Source organism: Felis catus, chromosome B4 (assembly GCF_018350175.1).
Source record: "Felis catus isolate Fca126 chromosome B4, F.catus_Fca126_mat1.0, whole genome shotgun sequence".
Taxonomy (NCBI): Eukaryota; Metazoa; Chordata; class Mammalia; order Carnivora; family Felidae; genus Felis; species Felis catus.
Genome location: NC_058374.1, coordinates 134,652,764 through 134,665,610, shown reverse-complemented (window position 1 = coordinate 134,665,610; position 12,847 = coordinate 134,652,764). Strand labels below are relative to the sequence as shown.

At 46.9% G+C, this 12,847-nt stretch overlaps 1 protein-coding gene and 1 pseudogene across 2 annotated transcripts in view; both read right to left on the bottom strand.

Annotated features, from left to right (window-relative positions):
• The window catches only part of ACO2 (aconitase 2), a 53,264-nt gene that overhangs the window by 36,694 nt on the left and 3,723 nt on the right, over positions 1–12,847 (bottom strand). The gene's annotated exons all lie outside the window — the stretch shown is intronic.
• Positions 2,341–6,900, bottom strand: LOC123386752 (annotated as a pseudogene).

Here is a 12,847-nt window from a genome sequence, read left to right as displayed (position 1 = left end):
AGCAACCTTGAACCACAGCTCATCTGAGTCTTGCTACAATACCTTGTGATCCCCCTGGAACACTAGATGGGAGCCTCTAAAGGAGCTGCTGTGAAGACTGTTTAGGAAAGAGGTCCGTATGCATTTTTTTTTTTTTTTTTTTGAGATCTGGATGCATTTTAACACTTGAGCACTTATTCTGTGCCAAGCAACAGGACACAGACACCAAGAAGAGTAAGACAGTCCCTAAGCTAATATATATTAGTCTGACCAAGTTCAGCACAAAAATGCAACCAACTGTCATCTATGCTAAAAAGGAAGCACAAACCAGAGGCAGGAGTGCTGCAGAGGGAGCAATTAACTCTGGGATGCCAGGGCAAAGTTTCACTGAGTGGGGCTGAGGAGGATAAAGAAGAGTTTGCAAGGTATTCAGAGGACAGACAGTATGGAAAAGACACGGAATCACAAGTGAAGTGTGTAAAAGCTACTAAGTACTCCAAACGGTAAGATGCAAAAGACAAAGCAGCAAATGGTGGAAGGTCAGGCTGGGTGAGGTTCCCTATGCTAAAATTTGAATCCCAACCTTTGGTTTACAAGAGGCAACGCCACACAATGGAAAACCTAGATCTAGCTCCAAAGCCCAGCTCTACCATTTACTGGCTGCGTGACCTCAGACAGGCTTCACCTTTGAGCCCAATTTCCTTGTGTGGAAAAAGGGGGTAATAGGTGCAGTATTACGTGAGGTTGGAGAGGACATGGATGGGCTCCCCCCAAATGCCAACTATTAGGTAAAATGCTACAAGCAGATTTTGGTTTTTGGTTTTCAAATAGCATTTGCTAGGGTTTTTCCAGCCAGTTCAAAGAGCAGGACATACTTCATGGAGAAAATTCAGAAAAAACAAAATACACAATTTTAGACTCCCTGAAGCCCACCCAGGGATACCTACCACCACTCCTCCCACCAGACTCCCTGGTCTGACACCAGGTACTCAGTGGTATTTAATACTCAGTGAGTCTGAGAGAGGCAGCAAACACCTGTTCCATGCCAAATCTAACCACCACCCCCCAAGTCACTGGCACCACAGCACCCACTATACCCACACCAAACAGGTATCATGGCTGAGGTTTCTATGCAAAGACCATTTTTAAAATTAAAAAAAAAAATGTTTATTTTGAGAGAGACAGAGACAGAGGGAGGGAGGGAAGGAGGGAGGGAGGGAGGGAGACAATCACAAGCAGGCTCTACACTCAGCACAGAGCCCGCCACAGGGTTCAATCCCACAGGATCATGACCTAAGCCGAAATCAAAAGTTGTATGCTCAACCAACTGAGCCACCCAGGCACCCCTGATATTCTTCATACCTCTGTATTTTCCAACTTTCCTAAAATGAGTAATTACCTCCGTAAACAAGAAAAAAAGTTAAGAAATTAATTTCACCTTAAAAGCAGATATTACCAAGTACTGCAACTTGCTGACTACTGAGGTTGGGGAAAAAGTAGTCTGGATCAGTATTATTTGAAGAACGATTATGATTTGTGGCATATAAAAAAACATAATAGGGGCACCTGGCCGGCTCAATCAGTTAAGCATCTGACTTCAGCTCAGATCATGATCCCATGGCTTGTGAGTTCGAGCCCGCATCGGGCTCTGTGCTGACAGCTCGGAGCCTGGAGCCTGTTTCAGATTCTGTGTCTCCCTCTCTCTCTGCCCCTCCCCTCCTCCCACTCTGTCTCTCGTTCTCTCAAAAATAAACACTAAAAAAATTTATAAAAAAAAAACATAATAACCTACTAGAATTTTGCTTTTGTTTCCTAAGCCCAAAAGTAAAACATACTCAATGCTCAGTTCAACCTGGCCCTAGGACCCACAGACATTCCCGAGATCACCCATAAGGCCAGCCAACTCAAATATCACAACAACCAGGAAATAGGAAAATTGTTTCCCACACCTGGAACCCAAGTCCCAGGCCTTGTGAAATTCTCATGGGTAAACACCAAGCCCTTATCTAGAAGAGATACTTTCACTAAGCCCTTACTAACCTCTGCTTCCTCTGGAACAAAGGAGCCTAGAACAGGACTGAGCAGAAATGTCTCTTCAGCAACCTCCCCAGGCCACTAATTCAACAGGATGGGGCCAAGAAGCTCATTTTCTTCCAGAAAGCCTATTCCACTACTGGATACTTCTAATACTTCCCAACCACAACAAACGCCTTTTTTTTTTTTTAATATTTTTTTTAAAATTTACTTATTTTGAGAGAGACAGAGAGAGCATGGGGAGGGGAAGGAGGGAGGAGGAGGGAGGGGGAGGGGGAGGGAGGGAGGGAGGGGGGGAGGGAGAGAGAGAGAGAGAATGAATATATCCCAAGCAGGCTCTGCACTGTCAGCACAGAGGCTAACAGAGGAGATCATGACCTGAGCCGAAATCAAGAGCTGGATGCTTAAACCATCTGAGCCACCCAGGCGTCCCCCACAACAAATGCTTCTTATACTGACCTGAAACATGCCTCCATCACATCAGAATACAGATTCCAGCACTGGAGACCTGGGCTCAAATCCCGACTCCACCCCCAACAAGCTATGTAACCTCGTGTGGCTGTATTTAGCATCTACACATCCCATCTCTAAGTGGGGATAACCTTCCCAGGCCGCAGTGAGGATTAAGGAGAGCACCTGTGGGAAAGTACTCGGTCCAGTGTCTGACACTCAGCAGGCCTCACTTCCTAGCCCTGCCCTTTGGAACCAGATCAAATGAGCCTGGTCACTCTTCCACACCTCAGCCTTTCCAATCTTTGAAAACCCTAGTCGTGTCTTCAACACTGTAGGAATCCACACCGCATTTCCTCTGCTATCAAACAACTCCCTAATTTTACAGTCGGGTGGAAGTCTCCCATAGTAGCCAGATGCCCACAGAACTGTTCTGCAGTATTAAATAGCTGTTAGCTGTCACTCTGCTCCATTCCAGCTACTCTGCTAAACCTTGCTGTACAAAGTTCAGCCTCTCCAACTGCCCCGAAGGCCCAGAGGCCCAGAGACAGAAGTGGCCTGCCCCAGGTCACATGGCTGGAAGCTACAGAGCCCGTGCTCTTCTCGCTGTGCTACAGAAGGTGTCTCAACCTCTGTTCTGGCCCAACAGCCCGCTGCGCTCAGCCCTCGATGGGGGCTCTTAGTCCCAACTGCTGGACCGGACGGAGTGCCTTCGGTGGAGTCTGGCTCCTTGGGTCTTGGCAGTGCCCACTCCCTTACTGGATGGGATACAAATCTCTTGGGCTCCAAGGGAGTAAGGGAGCCTCTGCTGATCTTACCTCTACTGACACAGAATTTTTTTTTTTTTTGATGTTTTATTTTATATTTGAGGGAGAGAGAGCGAGCGCATGAGCAGGGGAGGGGCAGAGAGATAGAGACAGAATCTGAAGCAGGTTCCAGGTTCTGAGCTGTCAACACAGAGCCTGATGCGGGGCTTCAACTCACGAGCAATGAGATCATGACCTGAGCCGAAGTCGGACGCTTAACCGACTGAGCCACCCGGGCGCCCCCAGAATAAATTCTGAAGGGGAAACATACCCACAGTAGACCCCACTGGGGAGCCTGGCAAGAAATGAAATGAAAAAAACTGTGCCCGGCAAGGTCACAAAGGTTATCTTATGTCACCTTCCCAACAACTGTGCCAAATGGGATTGTGACAAGTCAGGTTGTCCCTTGTACAGCTGAAAAAATGGAGACTCCGACAAATGAAAAAGGAAACTCCACCAAAATGTAAGCTCCCTGCAGGCAGAAAACTTGTCTAGTCAGTGAGGCATTTTATTTGTATGACTGTATTACACCCCTGGAAAAAGAATCCCAGGATTTTCCCTCTTGTGTGTTTTCGTCTTGCTTTCATGGTCCATGATGCCAGCTGAGGTTGTCAAGTACAATGAAACCAAACTGGCGGGACGGGAGCAGATTATTCTGCCGTTTTTCTAGATCTTTGACTTGTACATCAAACCCGGGGCTGATCACTCCACACTTGTTTAACCTGCCTGTGAGGTTCGCAACAATTTTCCCAGCTCTGTGATCATCGATGATTTCAAATTTGCCAATGTAACCATGTTTCACCGTCACAGTCAGAAATCGGGCGATGACTTTGGAGCATAGCCTAATAAGAGCCTGGTGTTTGCCTCTTTTCAGCATTGTTAATGCTCTTGAGAGCATCTGCCAAGACATTCACGCGCACCATTATGGTGGCACGGAAAGATGGTGGAAAGAGGACAGGAGGGGCAGGCAAGCGCACGGAGTTATGGAAAAGTTGTCTAGTCAGGTTACCATGTATACTCAGAGCCTAGAACAATGTCTGACACACAGGAGTTCAAGAAATATTTGGTCATGAAAGAGACGAAGGCAGAGCCATAATTTGAACACAAGCCTCTTCATCGTGCTTTCAAGTTCACATTTTGAGTGCCTCTAGCAGAGGTGCTGAGCCAGCAGCACCGTTCATGGAGACAAGCAGAGGAAAAGGGACGCACCTTGTGGCACGTCATGCGCACACCCACACAGAACTCTCGCTTTCCCATCTGGCCAAAGTCAGACATGCTACTCTCTCTTCCCAAAGGACAGAAGTCTTCCCTTGAAACCACTTCTATTCAGAAAACAGTCCAAACCAAAAGGACTGACATTCTCGGACAGGAGGCCAGCCTGGTTGGGCCAGTCTGACCTTTTGTCCATCCTGTGAAGCATGGCACATGCCAGCATTGTCTCAGGGAACCACGGGTTGGTGAGCCCCAGAATGTGGGGCAAGCCAAGGAGAAGTAGCTGAGCTGTGCAAACAGGCTGGGCTCCGGGAGGAGGCCTGGTCTCTTCAGGCAGCTGCTTCAGGGAGAGACAAAGAAGTCACCAGCCCCATTCTGACCTGCAGAGTGCCACTGTGGAAACACTCCAACCCATGCCAAGTAAAAGAAAGGGCATGCACTCTGGAACTGGATGGATCTGGCTTAGAATCTCAGCTCCCCTGGCTATGGGACCTCGGACAAGATTGTTCACCTCTTTGAGCCTGTTTCCTGTTCTGTAAAATGGGGGTAAAAGAGGGGGATTTTGCGACATTTTTGTGACAATGTACCGCTTTGCAAATGCAGAGAAAAAAGTCTGGAACGATAAACGCGAAATTCCTATCAGTGTTTGCCCTTGGGGACTGGAATGGGGAAGAGAGTTATGAATACACCGCATTCTTTGAGGAAAAAATATATGAAAAGCACAGAGCTCAGTTGCTGGGTTCCTGACAGGCATTCAATAAAGGTAAGTTGCTATTACTCAGTTCTCCTTGGAGGATATGCTGCTACTAACACACTGTGTATTACAAAAAGGACTATGGGGTGCCGTTTTCCACCATGTCCCTAGCTTGCAAACGAAGTCCAGGAGCCCGAGAGCAGGCCCCAAGCACAAGGGCAGCACATAGCAGAACTGAAATGGGATTGAAAAGGTCTCATCTATCCACTCATGCTGCCCTTGAACGTCTAACATGACCTATCCAACCTATGCAAGCCTGTCCAGCAGGGAAACACACTACCTTGTGTGGCAGCACATCTCACCAGGAGGACTTCAAGGTCTCGGTAGGGTCAGACCCCTGGTTCCTCTGACCATGACCCTCAGCAGCCTTCTGGCTCATAGCTGTTAGCTTGTAGCTGCCTGGCTCTTCCTGGCAGGGAAGCCTCAGGCAGGCTCTGTCTAGTGGGCTACACAGGAATGCCTGTCAGTCAGCACCCTCCTAAGAAGCAGCAGCTTCCCACACCTCTGCTGCTTCTAACAAATTTCTCCCACCCCTGGGAGGTGATGCCTGGCACCTCTTCCAAGAATCCAGAGCTAAACAGTTTTCTCCCGCCAGGAGGCAATCAGCTAGCTTGGTTGCTATGCAACTGGCAGGCACAAAAGGAGATGCAGTCCCGTTCAGAGGCTTGGGAAGGGGGCAGGGAGCTGTGTCTCTCCAAGTCACAGTCTCTAAACGGGCTCCAACGCGTTCCTTTAAGGAACTGATAGATGCACTCATCTGCTTACTTGTCCTTTGCTGCTGGTGTCAGTGGCAGGGACTCCAGGCACACTGTGAACTGCATACAAATCCTGAGCCCTACTCTGGCCCCCGGGGCAACAGCTCTGCACTAACACACTTAGGAAGGGCATCTTCTGCAAGCTCAATAGGCAGCCTGTGAGGCCGACCCACAGCTCAGTCAAGGAATAAAGCTGCCTCTGTGGGACTCTCACCTCTAGCCTCTCCCTCTCAAGTTTGGCTGGTTTTTGGGGCAGGAGGCAATGAAGGCCCCCAAATAGGGCGGGACCCAAATGAACTGTGTCCCCTATATCCAGCCTACTTCACAGAGATCTACTTTCTACTCCCTATCCCCGGGAAGTGCTCTGGGCAAAGTCTGGTCGAGTGGTAAAAACCCTGGGTCCTGCAATCAAATCAAACAAATGTGCATTCAGAATCTGGCTCTGCTGCGTGCCAGACAAACTACTGAACCTCTGTGGTTCTCAGTTTCATCATGAAAACAGGCTAACGATACCTGCTTCTTATGGGTGTTGTGAAGGCAAATGAGGCAGTCGTTGTAAAATGAGAGTTAGCTCAGTGACCGGGATCCCTGACACCGGCGATAGTGTGGAGCACACTAAACACGCCCCCATGACGCCCAAGTTCCACAATGGCCCACACCCCTTCCCTCCTTGCTTCAGCGTGTTGAGGTTAAGTGACTTCTTCCTCACCAGCATATAAGCTCGTCCACAGGCAGGGCCTTTGTCTTAAACCAGCGCTATAGCTCTCTCAGTGAACAGTAAGAACATGGGGGCACCTTGGTGGCTCAGTCGGTTGAGTGTCCATCTTCGGCTCAGGTCATGATCTGGCAGTTTGTAGGTTCAAGCCCTGCATCCAGCTCCATGCTGACAGCTCAGACAGAGCCTGGAGCATGCTTTGGATTCTGTGTCTCCCTCTCTCTCTGCCCCTCCCCCCCCCCCCCCCCCCCCGGTTAACTCTGTGCATCTCTCTCTCTCTCTCAAAAATAAACATTAAAAAAAATTTTTTTTGGGGGGGGCGCCTGGGTGGCACAGTCGGTTAAGCATCCGACTTCAGCCAGGTCACGATCTCGCGGTCCGGGAGTTCGAGCCCCGCGTCAGGCTCTGGGCTGATGGCTCAGAGCCTGGAGCCTGTTTCCGATTCTGTGTCTCCCTCTCTCTCTGCCCCTCCCCCGTTCATGCTCTGTCTCTCTCTGTCCCAAAAATAAATAAATGTTGAAAAAAAAAATTAAAAAAAAAAAATTTTTTTTTTTTTAAAGAACACCACCACAAATGTCCAGAAGGTGAAGGAACCCAACTACACAGCACTGAAGTGTACAGGTTAAGGGGGCTCCTGAGACCTCTTTGGTTCCTTGCACAACTGGCCCCAGAATTGAAGCTCCCAAAGCTGTCTCAGACCCTGCAGGGCAGAAGCAGGAATACTCCCCACTAGGCCAAACTTCCCCCAGGACCTGGACTTCAATGATAAAAATACAACAAATGTAATTCTAAAGCTCATTTTCCCAATGTTGCCCTTCAACTTAGAGAACAAAATCAGGAAGCCAACAGATTCATTTTTGCCTCTTCTCCCAACTCTTTTTTTTTTTTTAATTTTTTTTTAACGTTTATTTATTATTGAGAGACAGAGTGACACAGAGTATGAGCAGGAGAGGCATAGAGAGAGGGAGAGACACAGAATCTGAAGTAGGCTCCAGGCTCTGGGCCGTCAGCACAGAGCCCGACGCAGGGCTCAAACTCACAAACTATGAGATCATGACCTGAGCCGAAGTTGGACGCTTACCCGACTGAGCCACCCAGGTGCCCCCTCTTCTCTCAACTCTTACAGAAGCACCAAAAGGTTTTCCTGAACTACTACATACCCGAACTCCATGGAGATTAGGGGAGGAACAAGCAGTTTCCTTACAGCCAGTCTGTTTTTAAACGTAAGAGCTCAGGAAAAATGCCAAGGCAATGGAGGCTATAAGCCATCTCAAGAGCTGGAGACTGAGACCAACTTTCACCAAGCACCCGTACCTTGAACCAGATTTGCCCTACTTACTTTTTTTTTTTTTCAAGTTTACTTATTTATTAAGAGAAAGAAACAACGAACCAGCAGGGGAGGGGCAGAGAGAGGGGGGACAGAGATAAGAAATGGGCTCTGTGCTGACAGCAGCGACCCCGATGTAGGGCTCAAATCCATGAACTGTGAGATCATGACCTGAGCCACCCAGGCGCCCCCTGCACTAGGTACTTTATACACACAGTCCTACTATTGATCCCATTTACAGCTGTACCAAAAAACCATAAAATACCTAGGAATAAACCCAACCAAAGAGGTGAAAAATCTATACACTGAAAATTATAGAAAGCTTATGAGAGAAATTGAAGAAGACACAAAAAAATGGAAAAAGATTCCATGCTCCTGGATAGGAAGAACAAATATTGTTAAAATGTCGATATTACCCAAAGCAATCTACACATTCAATGCAATCCCTAACAAAATAACACCAGTATTCTTCACAGAGCTAGAACAAATAATCCCAAAGTTTGTATGGAACCAGAAAAGACCCCAAATAGCCAAAGCAATCTTGAAAAAGAAAACCAAAGCAGGAGGCATCACAATCCCGGACTTCAAGCTATACTACAAAGCTGTAATCATCAAGACAGTATGGCACTGGCACAAAAAGACACTCAGATCAATGGAACAGAATGGAGAACCCAGAAATGGACCCACAAACGTATGGCCAGCTAATCTTTGACAAAGCAGGAAAGAATATCCAATGGAATAAAGACAGACTCTTAAACAAGTGGTGCTGGGAAAACTGGACAGCGACATGCAGAAGAATGAACCTGGACCACTTTCTTACACCATACACAAAAAGAAACTCAAAATGGATGAAAGACCTAAATGTAAGCCAGGAAGCCATCAAAATCCTCGAGGAAAAAGCAGGCAAAAACCTCTTTGGTCTTGACGGCAGCAACTTCTTACTCAACATGTCTCCAGAGGCAAGGGAAACAAAAGCAAAAATGAACTACTGGGACCTCATCAAAATAAAAAGCTTCTGCACAGCGAAGGAAACAATCATCAAAACTAAAAGGCAACCGACGGAATGGGAGAAGATTTGCAAATGACATATCAGATAAAGGGTTAGTATCCAAAATCTATAGAGAACTTATCAAATTCAACACCCAGAAAACAAATAATCCAGTGAAGAAATGGGCAAAAGACATGAATAGACACTTCTCCAAAGAAGACATCCAGATGGCCAGCCGGCACATGAAGTATGCTCAACATCATTCATCATCAGGGAAATACAAATCAAAACCACCATGAGATACCACCTTACACCTGTCAGAATGGCTAACATTCACAACTCGGACGACAACAACAGATGTTGGCGAGGATGCGGAGAAAGAGGATCTCTTTTGCACTGTTTGTGGGAATGCAAGCTGGTGCAGCCACTCTGGAAAACAGGATGGAGGTTCCTCAAAAATCTAAAAATAGACCTACCCTACAACCCAGCAATTGCACTACTAGGTATTTATCCAAGGGATACAGGGGTGTTGTTTGGAAGGGACACACACACCCCAATGTTTATAGCAGCACTATCAACAATAGCCAGAGTATGGAAAGAGCCCAAATGTCCATCAATGGATGAATGGATAAAGAAGATGTAAGGGGCGCCTGAGTGGCTCAGTCGGTTAAGCATCCGACTGCAGCTCAGGTCATGATCTCACGGTTTGTGAGTTCGAACCCCGCATCGGGCTGTGTGCTGACAGCCTGGAGCCTTTTTCCGATTTTATGTCTCCCTCTCTCTCTGCCCCTCCCCGGCTCACACTCTGTCTCTGTCTCTCAAAAATAAATAAATAAATAAATAAATTTTGGGGCACCTGGGTGGATCAGTTGGTTAAGCACCCGACTTTGGCTCAGGTCATGATCTCTTAGTTCATCAGTTCGAGCCCCACATCAGGCTCTGACTTGACACCTTGGAGCCTGAAGCCTGCTTCAGATTCTGCGTCTCCTTCTGACACTGGCCTGCTCCTTCTCTGTCTCTCAAAAATAAACATTAAAAAAAAAAAAAAAAAGATGATATGGTATATGTGTGTGTGTGTGTGTGCGCGCGCGCACACACACACACACACACACACACGATGGGAGTATTACTCGGCAATCAAAAAGAATGAAATCTTGCCATTTGCAACTACGTGGATGGAACTGGAGGGTATTATGCTAAGTGAAATTAGAGAAAGACAAATATATGACTTCACTCATATGAGGACTTTAAGAGAAAAAGCAGATGAACATAAGGGAAGGGAAACAATAATAATACAAAAACAGGGAGGAGGACAAAGCATAAGAGACTCATAAATATGGAGAACAGAGGGTTACTAGAGGGGTGTGGGAGAGGGATGGACTAAATGTGTAAAGGGCATTAAGGAATCTACTCCTGAAATCACTGTTGCACTACATGCTAACTAATTTGGATGTAAATTTAAAAAAATAAGTAAACATACACACAGTCCTACTTAATATTCACAATTATCCTGAGAGGCAGAAGGTACTATGCCCACTTTACAGATGAGGAAACTGAGGCTCTAGTATGTTAATTATCTTGTCCATGGTCTCACAGCAAAGGTGGAATTCCAGACCAGGCTCCAAAATTGGTGCCCTTTCTTTTGACCCAAATTTTGCAGAATGAACCCAAGAAAACCATTATCCACGCTTTTTAGGGCCCCAAAATAAAGAACAGAGTCTACAGGTTCATTCAGAAACAACGTGAGGAAAAATCCTGCCCCTATCCTCAATGTTAGAAAGGGCCTATTCCCAGGGGCGCCTGGGTGGCTCAGTCGGTTAAGCGTCCGACTTCAGCTCAGGTCACGATCTCGCGGTCCGTGAGTTCAAGCCCCGCATCAGGCTCTGGGCTGATGGCTCGGAGCCTGGAGCCTGTTTCCGATTCTGTGCCTCCCTCTCTCTCTGCCCCTCCCCCGTTCATGCTCTGTCTCTGTCTCAAAAATAAATAAACGTTAAAAAAAAAATTAAAAAAAAAAAAAAAAGAAAGGGCCTATTCCTTAAAAAATAAAGACAAAAATTAGTAAAAAAAAAAAAAAAAAATTTAAGGGCCTATTCCTACAACAACAACAGAAACTATTCACAAAATTTTACAGTGTATCAGAGTTGGCCTTCTGGACCCTTCTTAATGGGAGGGTAGCTATTAACAGTCCCTTTTTAATGTTTATTCATTTTTGAGAGAGAGTGTGAGCAGGGGAGGGGCAGAAAGAGAGGGGGACAGAGGATCTGTAGTGGGCTCTATGCTGACAGTAGCAAGCCTGAGCACGACGCAGGGATCGAACTCAGGAACCATGAGATAACGACTTGAGCCAAAGTTGGACGCTTAACTAACTCAGCCATCCAGGGGTCCCAATAGCCCCATTTTGCAGATGTGTAACCTGAGGGCCACAGAGGGCTGAAACCCTGCCTGAAGATATGATAGATAAGGATAGATAAGTCTGTCGCAGAGGAAGTCTCTCTCAGGTTCCTGATATTCCTTGCAAAGCTTTTTCAAAAGTGCAAGTAGCCTCCATGTGGTCCCTCCCCTCTTTCATACACAAAGGCCCAAAGCCTACCACTACCTTTCTGAACAGGTGCAGGGAAAAACAAGTCAAAGAAAGCTAGAGCCAACAAAGAGGCGGTTCAAGCATCAACACTCCCTTGGAAGTATGAACCAGATGGCCCTCTGGGAGACACGACGCGCCAGAAATAGAACAGGGCTCACTTCAGAAATGATGCTCATACTCAAGTGAGGGACCCTGGACAAGACACTTGACCCCATCCAGCCTCCTCACCTGTGAAATTCAGGTACTGTTGAGAGCTGATGGAAGGATCAAAAATTTGTAAACAAGCTTTAGCCATGTTACAAGGACTATGCAAACACGTGACCAACAAATTCAACTACCCTCAGGTGCTTAGACCACAAACCTAGTCGTCATCCTTAATTATTCCTATCCCTCACATGCCACATCCAATCCATCTGCCTCCAAAATATCTCCACTACCAGAACCCTAGTCCCAGACACCATCACCACTCCCTGGATGATTCCAACAGCCTGCACTGGTCTCCCTGCCTCCTCTTTGTCCCTCTGTGGTCCACCATCCATTCAACAATCCAAATGACTTTCTTCAACCATAAATCACATCCTGTCACTCCCTGGCTTCAAACCTTTGTGTGTGTGGGGTGGGGAGCATGGGGGAACAAAACCTTTCAGCGGATTTTCATTCCACTTGGGAGTAAAACCAAAGCCTACATGACCTTGCCCCCATCTCTTGCTCAGGCCTTCCTCTCCTCTCAACACCTCAGCCACACTGGCCTTATTTTTTCTTTAAGATTTTTAGGGGTGCATGGGTGGCTCAGTCAGTTAAGCGTCCGGCTTCAGCTCAGGTCACGATCTCGCCATATGTGAGTTTGAGCCCCGCATCGGGTTCTATGCTGACAGCTCAGAGCCTGGAGCCTGCTTTGGATTCTGTGTGTCTCTCTCTCTCCATCCCTCCCCCATGCACATGCACTCTCTTTCTCGCTCACTCTCTCTCTCAAAAGTAAACAAACATTAAAAAAAAAAAAAGATCTTATTTTTAAGTAATCTCTACACCCAACGTGAGGCTCAAGCCCACAAGCCCGAGATCAAAAGTCACACCCTCCACCAACAGGCCAGCAAGGGACCCCAACACTCGCTTTATTTCTTATCAACACACCAAGTTCATATATACATCAGGTGCTTTGCACATGCTGCTCAGGCTTGAAATCTCTCCTCCCAAAATACTGAAGGGCTGCCTTCTTATCATCTAAGTATCGGCTCAAATGTCACCT